This window comes from Ranitomeya variabilis, chromosome 5 (genome assembly GCF_051348905.1).
Source record: "Ranitomeya variabilis isolate aRanVar5 chromosome 5, aRanVar5.hap1, whole genome shotgun sequence".
Lineage (NCBI taxonomy): Eukaryota > Metazoa > Chordata > Amphibia > Anura > Dendrobatidae > Ranitomeya > Ranitomeya variabilis.
The window spans coordinates 667,316,630-667,339,065 of record NC_135236.1 but is presented as its reverse complement, the minus strand read 5'-3'; the positions used below and the strand labels follow the sequence as shown (position 1 = coordinate 667,339,065).

At 44.3% G+C, this 22,436-nt stretch overlaps 1 protein-coding gene across 1 annotated transcript in view; it reads left to right on the top strand.

Annotated features, from left to right (window-relative positions):
- The first annotated feature begins 250 nt into the window (after nucleotides 1-250).
- Nucleotides 251-22,436, top strand: part of DENND2A (DENN domain containing 2A) — a 68,068-nt gene continuing 45,882 nt past the window's right edge. Inside the window, exon 1 of the mRNA XM_077266686.1 lies at nucleotides 251-376. The gene's annotated coding sequence lies outside the window, so the exon portion shown is untranslated. The remainder of the gene's footprint in view (nucleotides 377-22,436) is intronic.

Here is a 22,436-nt window from a genome sequence, read left to right as displayed (position 1 = left end):
AGGAGGAGGAGGAGGAGAGAGGAGGAAACAGAGACAGAGAGAGCAGAAGAATTTCCAGCAATCACAGAGGGAAAAAAAATATCCATTATCAACAGGGAAATAAAGGCTACAGGATGTCTGGAGGAGGGGAGGCCGCAGGGGAAGAAGAGTAGGGATCAGCAGCCATTACCCTGAAGGAGAAGGAGAAGATTTCAGGACAGGGGGAAAGTTTTTTCCGTCTTCTAAGAGGATTTGGAAGTTTAACAAAAGGGACGAAGAAGAGGAGGAGGAGGAGGGGGGGATGGCTCCAGATGCTGATTCCCATCCCTGCTATTTTCTCAAGTTACACAAGATGAGGGAGGAAGAGAAGGAAGCGGCTCCCTGGGTTTTAACAGAGGTATTTTCTGCTGTTTTTTATTGTTCTTTTTGGGGGGTTTTTACTCTTGTATCATTTTGTGTTGTTTCTTATTGTGTTTCCTTTTTATGGTTTTTGTGTCTCTTTTATGGATGAGGAGTTAAAAAAGGAAGGGAAAGTTGGGGAAAAGTTTGTCGGTCGTGTGGGAACAAGGAAAATTGGGTCAAAATCGGGTGGGATTGTGTTAAATAGGAGGATTTGGGGGGTTACATAGGACTGCAGGTGAGTTATTTGGAGTTATCGTAACTTTAAGTGTTGGAATTGATTTCTGGTGACTCATTCAGCTCTGGCGTTATTATATCTGTGATTTCTGACAATCTCGGCTCTGCTACATCTGACATTCTCATAATTGCTACTTCAGGAAAATCTCAAGCCTTCTACAACTGACAGTCCTGTAACAGATTAGGTTTTTGACAATCTCAGCTCTACAGTACTCTCAGCTCTGCTACATCTGATAATCGTAGGTCTGCTCCATCAATCTCAGCTCTGCTACATCTGATAATCATAGATCTTCTCCATCAATCTCAGCTCTGCTACAAATGATAATCGTAGATGTGCTCCATCAGTCTCAGCCCTGCTACATCTGATAATCATAGATCTTCTCCATCAATCTCAGCTCTGCTACATCTGATAATCGTAGATCTGCTCCATCACTTCCAGGTCTGCTACATCTGATAACAGTAGATCTGCTCCATCAATTCCAGCTCTGATAATCGTAGATCTGCTCCACCAATCCCAGCTCTGCTACATCTCACCATCCGTCTCGATCAGACAGGCTTTGCTTTTCTACATGTAACCTATAACTGCTCCACCTGACAGTCTCCAGACTTCTCTGTCTTATATCTGCTGAGCGTCCCTTACCTGACCCATCTGACAACCTCAGCTCTGCTACACCCATCTTCTAACTGCATACTTTGAAACTTGTGTCCTGTATCAGCAGCTTCATATATCCTCCATCATACATTCCCAATACTACATCCTGCTACATTGTTATAAATGTATACAAATAGAAGTCAAGGACCTGTGTTACCTTCTTATTGCATGTGATGGTCATGGTTATATAGCTGACAGGGTCGGGATTATGTGGCCACCTGCTTACAGGAGCGACCAATTGAAAATGAGCTCTGGCATTTTCTATACCATAGGGGGCGCAATAGTGGTCTGCTACATAATGACCCCACAAATAGTTCTCCACAAAGTATGATGGTCCCATAAATAATTCTCCACATAGTATGATAACCCCACAAATAGCGCTTCACATAGTATGATGGACCATACATAGCCCTGCGCATAGTATGACTGCCCTCAAATAGTCCTCCACATAGCATGATGACCCCATACATAGCTCTCCACATAGTATCAAGGCCCCATAAATAGCTCTCCACATAGTATGATAACCCCACAAATAGCCCTTCACATGGTATGATGGATCCATACATAGCCCTTCACATAGTATGATTGCCCCACAAATAGTCCTCCACATAGTATGATGGCCCCATAAATATCGCTCCACATAGTATGATGGCCTCATAAATATCGCTCCACATAGTATGATAACCCCACAAATAGCCCTCTAAATAGAATGATCGCCCCACAAATAGTCCTCCACATAGTATGATGGCCCCACAAATAGTCCTCCACATAGTATGATGGCCCCACAAATAGTCCTCCACATAGTATGATGGCCCCATAAATAGCTCTCTACATAGTATGATGGCCCCATAAATAGCCCTCCACATAGTATGGTGGCCCCATAAATAGCTCTCCACATAGTATGATAACCCCACAAATAGCCCTCTAAATAGTATGATGGCCCCACAAATAGTCCTCCACATAGTATGATGGCCCCACAAATAGTCCTCCACATAGTATAATGGCTCCACAAATAGTCCTCCACATAGTATGATGGCCCACCAAATAGTCCTCCACATAGTATGATGGCCCACCAATTAGTCTTCCACATAGTATGATAATAACCCCACAAATAGCCCCGTAAATGGTATGATCGACCCACAAATAGTCCTCCACATAGTATGACGGCCCCACAAATAGCCCTCCACATAGTGTAATGACCCCACAAATAGCCCTCCACATAGTTTGAGGGCTTCATAAATAGCCCTCCACATAATATGATGGCCCAACAAATAGCCCTCCATATAGTGTGATGGCCCCAGAAATAATCCTCCACATAGTATGATCGCTCCACAAATAGTCTTCCACATAGTATGCTGGCCCCACAAATAGTCCTCCACATAGTATGATGGCCCAACAAATAGTCCTCCACATAGTATGATCGCCCCACAAATAGCCCTCCACATAGTATGGTGGCCCCATAAATAGCTCTCCACATAGTATGATAATCGCACAAATAGTCCTCCACATAGTATGATCGCCCCATAAATAGCTCTCCACATAGTATGATAACCCCACATATAGCCCTCTAAATAGTATGATCGCCCCACAAATAGACCTTCACATAGTATGATGGCCCCATAAATAGCTCTCCACATAGTATGATAACCCCACAAATAGCCCTCTAAATAGTATGATCGCCCCACAAATAGTCCTCCACATAGTATGATGGCCCCAGAAATAGTCCTCCACATAGTATGATCGCCCCACAAATAGTCCCCCACATAATATGATGGCCCCACAAATAGTCCTCCACATAATATGATGGCCCCACATATAGTCCTCCACATAGTATGATGGCCCCACAAATAGCCCTCTAAATAGTATGATCGCCCCACAAATAGTCCTCCACATAATATGATGGCCCCACAAATAGTCCTCCACATAGTATGATGGCCCCACAAATAGCTCTCCACATAATATGATAACCCCACAAATAGCCCTGTAAATAGTATGATCGACCCACAAATAGTCCTCCACATAGTATGATAAACCCACAAATAGCCCTGTAAATAGTATGATCGACACACAAATAGTCCTCCACATAGTATGATGGCCCCACAAATAGCCCTCCCCATAATATGATGGCCCCACAAATAGCCCTCCACATAGTATGATGGCTTCATAATAGCCCTCCACAGAGTATCATGGGCCCACAAATAGCCCTCCACATAGTATGGTGGCCCCACAAATAGCCCTTCATGTAGTTTGATGGCCCCGCAAATAGCCCTCCACATAGTATGATGGCCCAACAAATAGTCCTCCACATAGTATGGTGGCCCCATAAATAGCTCTCCACATAGTATGAAAACCCCACAAATAGCCCTGTAAATAGGATGATCGACCCACAAATAGCCCTCCACATATTATGATGGCCCCACAAATAGCCCTCCACATAGTATGATGGCCCCACAAATAGCCCTTCATGTATTATGATGGCCGCACAAATAGCCCTCCACATAACATGATGGCCCCACAAATAGCCCTCCACATAGTATGATGGCTTCATAAATAGCCCTCCACAGAGTATCATGGGCCCACAAATAGCCCTCCACATAGTGTGGTGGCCCCACAAATAGCCCTTCATGTAGTAAGATGGACCCACAAATAGTCCTCCACATAGTATGATGGCCCCACAAATAGCCCTCCACATAGTATGATGGCTTCATAAATAGCCCTCCACATAGTATGATGGCCCCACAAATAGCCCTCCACATAGTATGATGGCCCCACAAATAGCCCTCCACATAGTATGATGGCTTCATAAATAGCCCTCCACATAGTATGATGGCCCCACAAATAGCCCTCCACATAGTATGATGGCCCCACAAATAGCCCTCCACTGTTATGGTTCTCAATGGCAAGAGAACATAGCCCAGCATACATAGGAACTAGCTCTTGGAAGGATGGAAACTTAAACTGACCATGAACTAAACCTGCCGCACAACTAACAGTAGCCGGGTAGCGTAGCCTGCGTTTTATCCCTAGACGCCCAGCGCCGGCCGGAGGACTAACTAATCCTGGCAGAGGAAAATATAGTCCTGGCTCACCTCTAGAGAAATTTCCCCGAAAGGCAGACAGAGGCCCCCACATATATTGGCGGTGATTTAAGATGAAAATGACAAACGTAGTATGAAAATAGGTTTAGCAAAATCGAGGTCCGCTTACTAGATAGCAGGAAGACAGAAAGGGTACTTTCGTGGTCAGCTGAAAACCCTATCAATACACCATCCTGAAATTACTTTAAGACTCTAGTATTAACTCATAACATCAGAGTGGCAATTTCAGATCACAAGAGCTTTCCAGACACAGAAACGAAACTGCAGCTGTGAACTGGAACAAAATGCAAAAAACAAACAAGGACAAAAGTCCGACTTAGCTGGAAGTTGTCTGGTAGCAGGAACATGCACAGAAAGGCTTCTGATTACAATGTTGACCGGCATGGAAGTGACAGAGGAGCAAGGTTAAATAGCGACTCCCACATCCTGATGGGAACAGGTGAACAGAGGGGATAATGCACACAAGTTCAATTCCACCAGTGGCCACCGGGGGAGCCCAAAATCCAATTTCACAACAGTACCCCCCCCTCAAGGAGGGGGCACCGAACCCTCACCAGAACCACCAGGGCGATCAGGATGAGCCCTATGAAAGGCACGGACCAGATCGGAGGCATGAACATCAGAGGCAGTCACCCAAGAATTATCCTCCTGACCGTATCCCTTCCATTTGACCAGATACTGGAGTTTCCGTCTGGAAACACGGGAGTCCAAGATTTTTTCCACAACGTACTCCAACTCGCCCTCAACCAACACCGGAGCAGGAGGCTCAACGGAAGGCACAACCGGTACCTCATACCTGCGCAACAATGACCGATGAAAAACATTATGAATAGAAAAAGATGCAGGGAGGTCCAAACGGAAGGACACAGGGTTAAGAATCTCCAATATCTTGTACGGGCCGATGAACCGAGGCTTAAACTTAGGAGAAGAAACCCTCATAGGGACAAAACGAGAAGACAACCACACCAAGTCCCCGACACAAAGCCGAGGACCAACCCGACGCCGGCGGTTGGCAAAAAGCTGAGTCTTCTCCTGGGACAACTTCAAATTGTCCACCACCTGCCCCCAAATCTGATGCAACCTCTCCACCACAGCATCCACTCCAGGACAATCCGAAGATTCCACCTGACCGGAGGAAAATCGAGGATGAAACCCCGAATTACAGAAAAAAGGAGACACCAAGGTGGCAGAGCTGGCCCGATTATTGAGGGCAAACTCCGCTAAAGGCAAAAAAGCAACCCAATCATCCTGATCTGCAGACACAAAACACCTCAAATATGTCTCCAAAGTCTGATTCGTCCGCTCGGTCTGGCCATTAGTCTGAGGATGGAAAGCAGACGAGAAAGACAAATCTATGCCCATCCTAGCACAGAATGCCCGCCAAAATCTAGACACGAATTGGGTTCCTCTGTCAGAAACGATATTCTCCGGAATACCATGCAAACGAACCACATTTTGAAAAAACAGAGGAACCAACTCGGAAGAAGAAGGCAACTTAGGCAGGGGAACCAAATGGACCATCTTAGAGAAACGGTCACACACCACCCAGATGACAGACATCTTCTGAGAAACAGGAAGATCCGAAATAAAATCCATCGAGATGTGCGTCCAAGGCCTCTTCGGGATAGGCAAGGGCAACAACAATCCACTAGCCCGAGAACAACAAGGCTTGGCCCGAGCACAAACGTCACAAGACTGCACAAAGCCTCGTACATCTCGTGACAGGGAAGGCCACCAGAAGGACCTTGCCACCAAATCCCTGGTACCAAAGATTCCAGGATGACCTGCCAACGCAGAAGAATGAACCTCAGAAATGACTTTACTGGTCCAATCATCAGGAACAAACAGTCTACCAGGTGGGCAACGATCAGGTCTATCCGCCTGAAACTCCTGCAAGGCCCGCCGCAGGTCTGGAGAAACGGCAGACAATATCACTCCATCCTTAAGGATACCTGTAGGTTCAGAATTACCAGGGGAGTCAGGCTCAAAACTCCTAGAAAGGGCATCCGCCTTAACATTCTTAGAACCCGGTAGGTATGACACCACAAAATTAAACCGAGAGAAAAACAACGACCAGCGCGCCTGTCTAGGATTCAGGCGTCTGGCGGACTCAAGATAAATTAAATTTTTGTGGTCGGTCAATACCACCACCTGATGTCTAGCCCCCTCAAGCCAATGACGCCACTCCTCAAAAGCCCACTTCATGGCCAAAAGCTCCCGATTCCCAATATCATAATTCCGCTCGGCGGGCGAAAATTTACGAGAAAAAAAAGCACAAGGTTTCATCACGGAGCAGTCGGAACTTCTTTGCGACAAAACCGCCCCAGCTCCGATTTCAGAAGCGTCGACCTCAACCTGAAAAGGAAGAGCAACATCAGGCTGACGCAACACAGGGGCGGAAGAAAAGCGGCGCTTAAGCTCCCGAAAGGCCTCCACAGCAGCAGGGGACCAATCAGCAACATCAGCACCCTTCTTAGTCAAATCAGTCAATGGTTTAACAACATCAGAAAAACCAGCAATAAATCGACGATAAAAGTTAGCAAAGCCCAAAAATTTCTGAAGACTCTTAAGAGAAGAGGGTTGCGTCCAATCACAAATAGCCCGAACCTTGACAGGATCCATCTCGATGGAAGAGGGGGAAAAAATGTATCCCAAGAAGGAAATCTTTTGAACCCCAAAAACGCACTTAGAACCCTTCACACACAAGGAATTAGACCGCAAAACCTGAAAAACCCTCCTGACCTGCTGGACATGAGAGTCCCAGTCATCCGAAAAAATCAGAATATCATCCAGATACACGATCATAAATTTATCCAAATAATCACGGAAAATGTCATGCATAAAGGACTGAAAGACTGAAGGGGCATTTGAAAGGCCAAAAGGCATCACCAAATACTCAAAGTGGCCCTCGGGCGTATTAAATGCGGTTTTCCACTCATCCCCCTGCTTAATTCGCACCAAATTATACGCCCCACGGAGATCTATCTTAGAGAACCACTTGGCCCCCTTTATGCGAGCAAACAAATCAGTCAGCAGTGGCAACGGATATTGATATTTAACCGTGATTTTATTCAAAAGCCGATAATCAATACACGGCCTCAAAGAGCCATCTTTCTTAGACACAAAGAAAAAACCGGCTCCTAAGGGAGATGACGAAGGACGAATATGTCCCTTTTCCAAGGACTCTTTTATATATTCTCGCATAGCAGCATGTTCAGGCACAGACAGATTAAATAAACGACCCTTAGGGTATTTACTACCCGGAATCAAATCTATGGCACAATCGCACTCCCGGTGCGGAGGTAATGAACCAAGCTTAGGTTCTTCAAAAACGTCACGATAGTCAGACAAGAATTCAGGAATCTCAGAGGGAATAGATGACGAAATGGAAACCAAAGGTACGTCCCCATGCATCCCCTTACATCCCCAGCTTAACACAGACATAGCGTTCCAGTCGAGGACTGGGTTATGAGATTGCAGCCATGGCAATCCAAGCACCAACACATCATGTAGATTATACAGCACAAGAAAGCGAATAATCTCCTGATGATCCGGATTAATTCGCATAGTTACTTGTGTCCAGTATTGTGGTTTATTACTAGCCAATGGGGTGGAGTCAATCCCCTTCAGAGGTATAGGAGTTTCAAGAGGCTCTAAATCATACCCACAGCGTTTGGCAAAGGACCAATCCATAAGACTCAAAGCGGCGCCAGAGTCGATATAGGCATCCGCGGTAATAGATGATAAAGAACAAATCAGGGTCACAGATAGAATAAACTTAGACTGAAAAGTGCCAATTGAAACTGACTTATCAAGCTTCTTAGTACGCTTAGAGCATGCTGATATAACATGAGTTGAATCACCACAATAAAAGCACAACCCATTTTTTCGTCTAAAATTCTGCCGTTCGCTTCTGGACAGAATTCTATCACATTGCATATTCTCTGGCGTCTTCTCAGTAGACACCGCCAAATGGTGCACAGGTTTGCGCTCCCGCAGACGTCTATCGATCTGGATAGCCATTGTCATGGACTCATTCAGACCCGCAGGCACAGGGAACCCCACCATAACATCCTTAACGGCATCAGAGAGACCCTCTCTGAAATTCGCCGCCAGGGCGCACTCATTCCACTGAGTAAGCACAGACCATTTACGGAATTTTTGGCAGTATATTTCAACTTCATCTTGCCCCTGAGATAGGGACATCAAGGCTTTTTCCGCCTGAAGCTCTAAATGAGGTTCCTCATAAAGCAACCCCAAGGCCAGAAAAAACGCATCCACATTGAGCAACGCAGGATCCCCTGGAGCCAATGCAAAAGCCCAATCTTGAGGGTCGCCCCGGAGCAAGGAAATCACAATCCTGACCTGCTGAGCTGGATCTCCAGCAGAGCGAGATTTCAGGGACAAAAACAACTTGCAATTATTTTTGAAATTTTGAAAGCAAGATCTATTCCCCGAGAAAAATTCAGGCAAAGGAATTCTAGGTTCAGATATAGGAACATGAACAACAAAATCTTGTAAATTTTGAACTTTCGTGGTGAGATTATTCAAACCTGCAGCTAAACTCTGAATATCCATTTTAAACAGGTGAACACAGAGCCATTCCAGGATTAGAAGGAGAGAGAGAGAGGAAGGCTGCAATATAGGCAGACTTGCAAGTGATTCAATTGAAAGCACACTCAGAACTGAAGGAAAAAAAAAAAAAAAAAAATTTTTCAGCAGACTTCTTTTTTCTCTCCTTTCTCTGCCAATTAATTTAACCCTTTGTGGGCCGGTCAAACTGTTATGGTTCTCAATGGCAAGAGAACATAGCCCAGCATACATAGGAACTAGCTCTTGGAAGGATGGAAACTTAAACTGACCATGAACTAAACCTGCCGCACAACTAACAGTAGCCGGGTAGCGTAGCCTGCGTTTTATCCCTAGACGCCCAGCGCCGGCCGGAGGACTAACTAATCCTGGCAGAGGAAAATATAGTCCTGGCTCACCTCTAGAGAAATTTCCCCGAAAGGCAGACAGAGGCCCCCACATATATTGGCGGTGATTTAAGATGAAAATGACAAACGTAGTATGAAAATAGGTTTAGCAAAATCGAGGTCCGCTTACTAGATAGCAGGAAGACAGAAAGGGTACTTTCATGGTCAGCTGAAAACCCTATCAATACACCATCCTGAAATTACTTTAAGACTCTAGTATTAACTCATAACATCAGAGTGGCAATTTCAGATCACAAGAGCTTTCCAGACACAGAAACGAAACTGCAGCTGTGAACTGGAACAAAATGCAAAAAACAAACAAGGACAAAAGTCCGACTTAGCTGGAAGTTGTCTGGTAGCAGGAACATGCACAGAAAGGCTTCTGATTACAATGTTGACCGGCATGGAAGTGACAGAGGAGCAAGGTTAAATAGCGACTCCCACATCCTGATGGGAACAGGTGAACAGAGGGGATAATGCACACAAGTTCAATTCCACCAGTGGCCACCGGGGGTGCCCAAAATCCAATTTCACAACACTCCACATAGTATGATGGCCCCACAAATAGCCCTCCACATAGTATGATGGCTTCATAAATAGCCCTCCACATAGTATGATGGCCCCACAAATAGCCCTCCACATAGTATGATGGCCCCACAAATAGCCCTCCGCATAGTATGATGGCCCCACAAATAGCCCTCCACATAGAATGATGGCTTCATAAATAGCCCTCCACATAGTATGATGGCTTCATAAGTAGCTCTCCACATAGTCTGGTGGTCCCACAAATAGCCTGATTACTTAACTCTGTTTTGCACTTACCTGTTGCCCAGGAGTCAGAATCGCTACTACACTAGCTCCTGGCTCTTACGACCTACACCACCCTGGTCAGAGAAAGAAGTCAATTAATTTTGTTAAAAAAGTTAAAACCTAAAGATTTTCTGTCGAGTTCCCCTTTAATACTTTATAGTGTTAAGTTATGAGTTGCATCACATGTCGGGAACTTAGCTGAAATTGGGCAGCGTCGCGTTTACTAGAGTCTTTTTTTCTGACTGATGACGCTGGAGAACATCCTGCGTGTGTTTTTGTGGCCCAGTGTATAATCCCCTGGCAGACAGGCTGTGGACATAGGACTTGGCTCACTTTTCTTACCTTTGACTTAAGTATACTGTACTTGTACCTTTTACATCACATAGTGAAGTATTGAAAAAAGTGTATCATAGTAGATATTAAAGGGGTTTTCCCACTGGGACCATCACCGGTCCCGATAACGGAGGTCCTAAGTGAGAATGCTGACCATTCACCTATATGGGATTCCATTCACTTTTATGGGACCGGTGGCTCAACTATCTCCAAAAGTCCCATAGAAGTGAATGGAGTGGTGGTCGCGCATGTACACAGGAGACTTTGGGGACACTTACCCCGTTCTCATCATCAGTTGAACCCCCAGTGGTGATACATTTATCACCTCTCCAATGGTTTGTAGTGGGAAAAGCCCTTGAAGAGCTGGGTGAATATCTATAAGAGTCAAGGACTCCTAAATGAAACATCTATTTATTCACTGGTATGTTCCTTTTTACCACGTGTCAAGGTAATTATTCCGATTTGCCACCCAGGAGTGTGAGTGATTGGGAGTGAGAACAACTCGACAAAACTATGTATGGAAGACCCGTTTCAATAACTGACCTGTATTTTGTGTCTGTGGTGAAAGTAGATAGGTTCTCGAAAGTCCAATTTCACAACTAGGCAACACTGGACAGGTGCCACAGGGCATGGACGGGCCTTTACCAATCTGGATTGGCATTCTGTATGGTTACCAAGCATTGGATGGGTTGGACAACGGGCTCAGTATGACCCAGCTCTTGAGTTCTCATGTTCAACATCAGGAAGATTTGTCATCAGGTCGTCTATACCAACCATAGCGGTGGAGCTTACATGGTCAGGTGGGGCACCAAAAAACAAAACCAGTTAGGGACCACCTGGTGCTGATTTATACCTCCATGTCCTTCCATCTTGGAACAGCCTTACCAACCCTTGTAGAAGACATGGTTGGTCTAGCATTGGAATTGGATCTATCGCCCTGTGGATCTAGTTGTCTTATTGCAAAACCGGATGGTTATGGATGTAGTTGAGAAGTGGATCTTCATCTCCTGAGCAGGGGGAGGTGGAGTCTTTGGATCCACAACAGCTACAGGGCTCTCACCAAAAGATAAAGTTCTGATCTTCTCAGTGTTCTTAGAAGGTCTGAGGTCTCTTATCAAGCATCATGCTCTAGTTCTATATGGTGCCACCTACTTAGCCTGTATTTATTGTATATGCACCAAATGACCATAAGTATATGAGCCAGCCCCCTTCTTCAGCAAATACATCGACAGAGAAGAGGGCTGGCTTAGTTATTGAAACGAGCAATCAGCCATGCTTACACAGGAAGTTCTCTATGTTGTGGAGCACAGGATCGGAAGTACATCTGTTGGACAAGCTATCGGAAACTATTGCGCGGATATAGGATGCCATCTTATCCACTAATTTGTTCATGAAAGTCCTTATCTGCTGGACTTGCCCCGATCTCCTGTAAGTGCTATGATTGTGAAGTGGATGACCAATGCTAATTTTCTATGGGACTCATGGAGAGAGAGGTACGGCCCCGCACGGTGAGAAAGTTATGACCGATCTATGAGATATGATTCCTACGTTTCTGGTTGTGGAGGGTCTAAACACGAGGACTCCTAGTGATTACAAGAAAGAGGTCACGAAACCCCTTTATGAATGGAGCGCGGGTTGCGCATGGGCACTCCAGCTCTATTTGTTACCTATTTGACAGATAGATATCAGTTGGATTCCGCACAGTCAGAACCTTACCACCTAACCATATGATATGGTCCAAAAGTTTCTGATTGTGAAGGGTCCATCAACTGGAACCCCCAGGAATTACAAAAATGGAGGTCCTGAGACCACTCGTGAATGGAGCGCAGGTTGGACAAGCTCTCTGCTGCTTTTCTCATTGCATTTGAGACTGACAGAAATAGGTCCTATCCCACACGATCAGAAACATATCACCTATCCATAAGTCTCTGATTGTCTTGGGTTCAATCATTGGGACCTCCAGTTGAGGCCCCTTCATGAGTTAAGATCAGACCTTTTTCTATCAGAAATTTATCACCTATGCGTATAATATGATTCATACGTTTCTTTATTTTGGAGGTATCCAACCATTCAGACCACCAGGAGTCACAAGAATGGAGGTCTTTGGTCCTTCCTATGAGTTAAGTGCAGGTTGCGCATGCGCGCTGCTTCTCTATTCATCGTCTTTGAGACTGATGGAGATAAAATGGACCAGACATTATCAGAAACTTATCTCTGTCAGTCTCATAGGCGATGAATAGAGAAGCATGCGCACTATGCTCATAAGAAGGACCATGGACCTCCATTCTTGTGATTGCTGGGGTTCCCATTGGTTGGACATCCCCTCGATTACAAACTTATAAATTATGTTATATAAATAGGTGATACATTTCTGATCGCGCGGATTCAGACATTCTTTTTCAGAGTATAGCAGTAATGCGCATGCGCAACCTGCACACAATTCATAACTGGGATGGATGGAAGCCCCATCATCAAAAACCTAGGGATCATATTATATGGATAGGTGATAGGTTTTACCCCAGATGATCGGGAATGTATCACCTATTCTGATCAGGTAGGGTCTTCCATCCTCTATATTAATTGAGGGTCGGTCGCGCATACCTATGGGACTGATTGAGATAGGATGGACCCCACAATTCATAGATGAGATGGAAGCACCATGATCGAAAACTTATGTATCATGTTATATGATTAGGTGATAGGTTTTACCCCCACATGATTGGAAACGTGTCACCTATTCTGATCAGGTGGGGTTCTTCCATCAGCTATATGAATGGACAATACGTCGCGCATGCGCACTGGTGCTCTGCTCATTGCCAATGAGACTGATGGAGATAAGATGGTCTCCACATGATCAGAAACCTATCACCTAGTCATATGATATATTCCCAAGTTGGCTTTTGCCATCTATATAAATTGAGAGTAGCCCGCGCATGCGCACTGCTACTCTACTCATTGCCTACCATACCCCATACCATAAGACCTATATACCCTATCCTGTGGGTAGTCATCCCAGGGAAGTGGAGGCTCTTACAGAGGCCACTCTGACACTCATGGACTTGTAGTAGGATGTCCGACAAGCTCACACAGGTGGTCAGGTGTCTACATACTTTTGGCCGAATACTAAGTGTATATATATATATATGGCAGGGTTCTTTTATATTTGGTTCCCCAGAAGAGGAAATACATTACATAAGGAGAAGCAGATCCAACTTCTTCCCTATGGAACTCGATCTGCCGTATGTTACAAACCTTTCACCGCTAATTAGAAATGCCTGCCAAATGCTGTGACTTCACCGGGTTCAGAAAGGTGACTTCCTATTGGCTGGATTTAGAGAAATAGCGGTAAACTGATAGATTTCCTGAGCTGAATAGATCCAAGTTCAGGAGTGGCGGAAAGTCATGGAAGGTCTGTGTCCCCTTGATGTGAATTAAAATAATTTTTTTTTTAAACACAGCGCCACTTTGAACCATAGGTTGTGCCCGGTACTGCAGTCCATAAAGAATTGAAAATTATTATTATTTATTATTATAGCGCCATTTATTCCATGACGCTTTACATGTGAGGAGGGGTATACATAATAAAAAAAAACATATATCTGCCATTCACGTGTCTGGGAAAGCTTGGTGATATCTGATATGGTCTCTATGCCTGCCTTCGTAAATAGTCATAATCACCTCCGCGTTCTCACAACTGATCGGGGGGGTGAGATGGGTTACCTGGTAGTGGATCATCCTTTTGTTGATCGTCTCATTGGGTTTCTATATTTACACCCATTTTACGCTCCCAACAGCTAAAAAAAAATCACAAGACAATACAATGTGCATCCCCCCGCTGCGACATAATGGGACAGGAAACGTTCCGGAAGTGGGGATGCTGTAAAGGAGGCGATCATGACAAAGACACGTAAAAGTCCCACAGTGATGGAAAATGGTCCCTGTATTATCTTTTTATATTCTCCACATGTCCATATTAACAGGCTGAGACACGAGGTATTCCGAATGGTCGTTCCTCTGTTATTCCTCCTGGAAATGTAGGGTGTCCTTCATACTGCGAGCTCCGGAGGATGTGTTTAGAAGGGACAAGGATAATAGTGGCTCCCAATCAATCTATCTATACATTGACAGGAAGAACAATGGAGGGAGGCTTTGTAATGTCTGAGAAATGGTCATAAGGGATCGTTGTTTCCTGGGGACCTAGATATTTACTAAGGAGACGGTTCTCGCCAGTAATGGGATCTTCTTCCATCCCATTCTTAGAAAGTCAGAAGTTGTGTAGTTAGATGGGCCATTTCGATCAACGTGTGGTCCTGTGAAGGGTTAATCGCCCCCCACTCCCACTCTCCTCTCAGGCTCCTGCAAAGGGGAAAGAAAAATCTGGAACTGTTTTCAGGACTGATTGAAGACCTGCAGGTTTTCCAAGAACTAGTATCCCAAGTGGAAAACCCAAGGAAGGCCAAATCTCTTCCAGGAACGAGGGAGGAGGTGAGGAGGGGGTAATAAATTCGGCCCAAAATATAGGTTGCTCTTTTTTTTTTTTTCCTTTTTTTTTTGTTAAGTCCCCTGGAAGGTGGTAATCTGATGCTGCGAGCGCATTCCTGGGGTCCCGGGAATCCAGAGACAAGAGAGGACAGAGTCAGGTACAGACATGGCCCGCCGCTCCGCACCCATGTCTGTCCTGAAAGTAAAGGGTTAACGTGTAGGACAGGAATAAAGGGTGCAAGAGTGCCCCCCCCCCCACTGCAGCCCCCCCATCTATTATCTATCTATTATCTACAGTATCTATCTATTATCTATCTATCATCTATCTATTATCTATATATTATCTATCTATCATAAATCTATATTGTGGTATAACTTTTCCAAATTATAAATTAACATCTACACAGGACTGATCTTGCAGATCTCTTCATTGTGGAAATTACGCAGATTTCCCCCATTGAATTTCCATTTTCTGCCCAGAAAACTGCAGCTTTCACTTTAAGAAGCCATGTTCCAGAAAAACTATCAATAAACTGACAGGTGCCCTCAGGTGCTATACCTAATGCGGGGACGGAGGGGGCGGAGCACAGACCGAAACTGGCGATATATAAATCTTGCTCCTCCCCCTCAGGCCCCCCACTTGGTATAAGACAATGTATCACATGACTCGTGCATGTTCCTTTAAGTGTTCATAGATTCTCTAAAAGATAATGAAATATTGTTTTTCCTTTTAATAATTTTTTCTTAAAGAGACAGGGACATACATTTTATTAAAGAAACAGGTGCAGATATTTTATTAAAGAGACAGGAGCAGACGTGACATAATTTATAGGCTATGGTTCATGCTCCTGACCCACATCAGGCATTTTTTTACATGGTTGGTGAATAAGAATCAGTGATGTGATGTGTTGTTGCCAGGATCCTGTTAATTTATAACCAAATGAAATGGTGTAAGTGAAGAAATGGACCGTGGCCGGGGCCTTCCATATGGAACAATCTGCAATACTGCATCTAATGTCATCTAAATGCTTTGCCGTGATGGTATTTAGGCTGCTCTGTCGTGCGTTTTGGTGTCCATCTTATGCTCCCAACACCCGGGGCCCTCCGTTCTACCAGACTGACCTTAAAACACGTTTTTTATTCTCAGTAGTACATTTATGGGGGTTCGTACGACCCTGTAACTTTTTGTGACCGGTTCACAAATGAAATAATAAAATTCTTTCTGTCACCAATAGGGGGAGCTCACTGCATACAGGTTTATTATTGAGACCAATGGGAGCAATATAAATCATTATGCATTGAGCTCCCTCTAGTGGTGGCTGGAGGCAGACATATTTTTTTCCATTTAAGTAGATTTATTCTGTATCTAAAAACTGGAGTTCCTACCCTACAAAGAATCCTAAGAACTATCTGTATACGTTTTAGGGGGTCTTTCCTGCTGGAGACCACCATTAACGCCTTGTTTATTCTATACTGTAGTCACATAACATTAGTGCTAAAAATCGTTATCTGGGACTGCAAAGTTTCAGATCAGTGGAGGTCCGACTCTTGGAACCCCCCGCTGATCAACTGATGGTGCCACAGTGCTGCACAAAGTACTGATCCCTCCTTATTACTTACCAGTTCGGCTGAGCTTTTCAGAAAAGTCTGCGATCGGTTTATGGTTGACACCAGGGAACAATAGTTTCAGGTATGGCTGGATCCATCAGCTTGGCAGCCATATTGCCAGCTAGTTGGTGTCCGGCCATCAGAGGTTCCCAGTGATGACTGCTTGTTATGCGCCCGGACCGACGTACTGTGGTCACTTCGTGGTTTGTTTGGTAACCACAGGCCGCCTAGTAAATCATATGTTTTGAGTTAAATGGTGGGAAAAATACAGAGGAGCGCAGCTCTGGAGGATTTTAACAGAGAATCTTCTGTCAATCAGTGGTTCAGATGTGGATTCATTAGTGGTCAATCTTCTGTCAATCAGTGGTTCAGATGTGGATTCATTAGTGGTCAATCTTCTGTCAATCAGTGGTTCAGATGTGGATTCATTAGTGGTCAATCTTCTGTCAATCAGTGGTTCAGATGTGGATTCATTAGTGGTCATCATGCTCAACAGCTGATGGGATGCCCTATAGTTTCTAAGTGATGGACTATGACAGTCAACCTGGTTGTTTATTTTCATTTTTATTTTATCTTTCCTTTATAGTCTCGTCTGGGAATTATATTTTCTTAGGAAGTCTGTATTTAAGTCGCCTATGGTTTATATGTTGGTAACTTTTTAGGGATCTAGCCTGTGTCTGTAAATTTTAGAGGGTCTGGTTGAAGTTCTGTTTTTTTCTGTATGTGTGTAGAGAGTTTTGGTCTGGGTTCTGCGTTTATGTAAGAAGCATGATCTAGGGTCTGTAACTGTTTAGGGATCAGCTCTGCAGCTGTATATATTTTTGAGGTATGGTCCTTGGTCTATATTTCATTCCTGAGCACTGCAGCAAACAGGAGTCTGGCCTGGAGTCTGTGTTTAAGGGGTCTTTAGTCTGTAACTGTTTAGGGATGTGCTTTGCAACTATTTATGTAGGGGGTCCGGTCTGGGGGGCCAATATTAATTTGTAAGGTCTGGGGTACATATGGCTAAATATATAGACCATACACCAAAAGCCAATATAGTTTGGGTCAAACTCTTACCTCTCCTTGTTCCTAGAGTCTTCAGCAGAGGTCTGGTCTGGGGTCTGTATTTAGGCCTTGGACCAATATTAGTTCAATAGGTTTTCATCTGGGGTCTGTATAATTATAATAGTCCTCTTCCACCGTGGCCAATGTCGACCGTTTACGGTTTTTCAGGATTAGTGATAAACATCTCCAGTTTCCAGGTTTTTCTTTTTTTGCGATTGTGAAATTTCCCAGGTGGTTTCTATTTTGGACAATCTGCTGTAGTAATCCTTAAGGATTTTGGTATTAACCCTTGTGGTTAGGTGTATGTGCAGCTGTATTCCATTCAGATGGATGCCCGAGCCATTTGGTGGTCACTAACACGGCTTGCACCACTGTAGACAGATACTTTTTCTACAAGGCCTGAAGTGGAGACCCATCGCGGTACCCTTTTTTTTTCGTTATCTTATTAAAAGTTCTGATTTTCATAGTACAGTTTGCAAATCTGTTTGCAAATGGGCTGTGAGTTATGATAATTTATATTTTAGGGAGCATTCCCTAATGGAATAATAGGAGCTTTAACTGTCATATGATAAAAGTTGGTAAACGTGACCCTGCTGAGATAATGCATCAATCGAAATTAAAATCACACATGGTTAGAGGCCCAAACTCATCCACAGTTCATATACAGTGGGATTCTTAGTCGAGGCAATAATGAACATAGGAGACAGCTCTACCCATATTATGGAGGAGGGATTTTAAGAATAAAAACTAAACATTTATCAATTTTTTTTTATAACGTTTTGCCTACATGACTAGTGAATATTTTCTGCGCCATTGATATTAATATCAATTGTGAATAGAACTGCCCTTTAAGTGACGCCAACTCAGCAGGTATCTGGAAAAGCATTAAGTGTAGATAACGGAGCAATGGATTCGCTAAGGCAAGGGCCAGCTGCAGACTCGTCTATTCTCACGGGTCTCTTGGAATAAGGACACTGTTTATATTAGTCCAGGGATCTAAGGAGCACTGTCTATGGGAGCTGCTTGTGTCCACACACACATCCTGGCTCCAGTCCAGATGGGGAAGTATGCCGTCATACACTAACGAGCGCGGGGGAGGAGTGGGGTGTATTAGAGATGAGGCCCTGAATGCAGAGCTGATCACAAGTGCTGAAATCTACATTATTTTGGTTTTCTTAAAAGGACAAACTATTCCCCATTTTTAGGCTGTGTTATGCCCAGTGCAAAGTCAAGGGGGCGGTCATCATCGAGGGATTCTAAGAGCATGTCTTGTTTTAGAAAAAAACACACTATAGAAGTTTTGCTTTGATTGTTTCTTTTAAGTTTTAAATCTTACTTTATCTGGAAACTACATATGTGACCCCAGGTAACCTCCATATTCCAATCCCCTTCTGTCACACCTTGAAGCTGAGCTATGAGGAAATGGTGAAATTACAGCTACCTACAGCCACCACTAGAGGGAGTACTCTGTCTACTGTTTATACAGAGAAATCAATAATAAAATCACATACACTAAGCTCCCTCTAGTGGTGGCTGCAGGGAGACATAATTTAATCATTCAACTTTCTGTATCTGAAAAGCGGAGCTCTGACTACTAAAGAAATAATAGCATAATATATTTTGGCAGTCACCCAGCTTTCCTGATCCAGAATAGCATATCTTCATAGCTATATAAAGATACACCCTTACCTCTTTTAGAGTTTCATCCCAACCTATCCACAGGAACTGTGATTACTTGCTGGGGGTCCCACCGCATCGATCCTCAGGTCGGAGCTCTCAAGTGCCCTCTTTGAATGACATCATGTTTGCGCATGTGCAACACCGCTCTATTCGTTGTCTATGGCACTGTGTGCGCATGTGTGGCCATGGCTCCATTCATACAGAGGCGTAACATAAGGCTCCTTGGCCTTAACGGAAATTGTGTAAGCAGGGCCCTCACCTACCATTATCCTGGACCCCATCCTGGTATATATGTCCCCCATCCTGGTATATATATCCCCCATCCTGGTATATATGTCCCCCATCCTGGTATATATATCCCCATCCTGGTATATATGTCCCCCATCCTGGTATATATGTCCCCCATCCTGGCACATATATCCCCCATCCTGGTATATATGTCCCCCATCCTGGTATATATGCCCCCATCCTGGTATATATGTCCCCCATCCTGGTATACATGTCCCCCATCCTGGTATATACACCCCCCATCCTGGTATGTATGTCCCCCATTCTGGTATATATGTCCCCCATCCTGGTATATATATCCCCCATCCTGGTATACATGTCCCCCATCCTGGTATACATGTCCCCCATCCTGGTATATATGTCCCCCATCCTGGTATATATGTCCCCCATCCTGGTATACATGTCCCCCATCCTGGTATACATGTCCCCCATCCTGGTATATATATCCCCCATCCTGGTATATATGTCCCCCATCCTGGTATATATGTTCCTCATCCTGGTATATATGTCCCCCATCCTGGTATATATGTCCCCCATCCTGGTATTTATGTCCCCCATCCTGGTATTTATGTCCCCCATCCTGGTATTTATGTCCCCCATCCTGGTATATATGTCCCCCATCCTGGTATATATGTCCCCCATCCTGGTATATATGTCCCCCATCCTGGTATATATGTCCCCCATTCTGGTATATATGTCCCCCATCCTGGTATTTATGTCCCCCATCCTGGTATATATGTCCCCCATCCTGGTATACAGTATATATCTCCCATCCTGGTATATATGTCCCCCATTCTGGTATACATGTCCCCCATCCTGGTATACAGTATATGTCCCCCATCCTTGTATATATATATCTCCCATCCTGGTATATGTCCCACTTTCTGCCGCTGTTCTTAAATGCATACAAAAAAAATAAGCAATTATACTCACCTTCCCTCCACTCCCCCACCGCACACCGTCCTTTTCTGAAGCCGGCAGCTGACATCAGCGTGAAAGCGACATCACTGTCATGCGCCCCCAGTCACGTGCACACTGACGTCAGCTGCTGGCCTCTGATTGGCTGTCATCATGTATTGCAGTGCACGGACCCGACGGGTCTCTGTGCCGCAATTCGCTTCTGCTGAATGTTCTGGCGTTGGCGGGCAGCGGTCTTGATCTCTGTGACCGGAGTGTTACACCTCTGGCAGTACTGCTCCATTCATTGTCTATGGGACTAAGAGTAACACGGAGGCGAAACAGGAGGCTCTTGGATCCTAATGAAAATTCTGTGCCATTGACAATACTAGTGTCCTCCGACATGGCCATGGGCCGTTCATCAACAGGACTTGGTGTGTGTCTGCGATCTCTGCGCCCCCTATAGCTTCGCCTGAGTGTTTTTACTATTTGCACAAATCTTTGCAGCGTTTCTTCGTCTGTGTCACTTCCTGTTATTACCACTGTCACTTCCTGTGCTTCAGCGTGAGAAAAAGCATCACGTCCGGCTTGTGGGTGAAAGTCACAATTAGAGGTCGCCGGGGAAGGGCACGGTTATGTCAGGATGAGCAAAACATGATCATGTGTTGTGTGTGGAGAAACGGAGATCCTATTCCAATATGTAGTAGATGTAATAATAATATGAGCAAATACCTCCAATTATAAATTGTGAAGTATAGTTCTTCTGATTAGCTGTGTCGCTTATCCCATGTGCAGGGCATTGCACTAGCTTAGGAATCCTTACGACCACTCATATTGTGACAGTTAGCTTCTTAGTTGGCTGTTAGTGGTCATAATTATGGATACCTAAGCTACCGCAATGCCCTGCGCATAGCTAATCAGAAGAACTATCCTATATTTCTAATTGGAGGTATTTGCTAATATTATTATTATTACTCATACTACAATATTTTGGATCTTGGAGAGGGGAAGAACCCTTTACATATTCTTCAACTACCTAATATCTTTTATTTTTCAGTTCCTATCTATTAATTCCTTATTTTCCAATTCCAAGATCTCTGCTTACTGTCAGTGAATGTGAACATTCTATTTCACATTTGGCCTAGGGTTACGCAAGCAATATAAAAAGCGTGTTGAGGTTTCGCTATAAAGAATTTTAGGCTCTAAACCACTGTAATAAGCCATCAGCTGTGAGAAGAAATAGGTCTGTGTTAGGTTTCCTGCCTCTAAATGGAAACAGTCAATGTTCTCAGTCACTGACAGCAAGCGGAGATCTTTACTTTGGAGAATATGGAAATGGCTGTATGTAAGGAGTGTAAACAGCGCCATAATCTGTGTTGTGGCCGTTCTCAGGTACTGCAGCTCAGATTACGTCCACTTCCATAGGAGCTGAGCTGCAGTACCAAGAACTGCCAGTACACAGTGGATGGAGCCGAGGAGTTCACCGCTTACATGCGGCCACCACCACCAATCTGATATTTATTACCTATCCGGAGTATAGTTCATGAGAAACTAAGTAGTGGACAACCCCTTTAAATGTGACCACAGTTAAAGGATGCTCCAATCTCCAAGATCCTATTCCAATATGTAGTAGGTATAATAATAATAATATTAGCAAATACATCCAATTAGAAATGAAGTATAGTTCTCCTGATATCCTATGTTGCTTACATTGCAGTAGCTTAGGTATCCATGGTTACAACCACTAACAACTAACCGTCACTATATCAGTGGCTGTAACCATGGATACCTAAGCTACTGCAATGCCCTGCACATGGGGTAAACAACATAGCTAATCAGAAGAACTATACTACATTTTTAATTGGAGGTATTTGCTAATATTATTACACCTACATATTGGGAGAGGATCTTGAAGGTTTTAAAAATGAAAGCTGAGCTGTGATTGGTTGC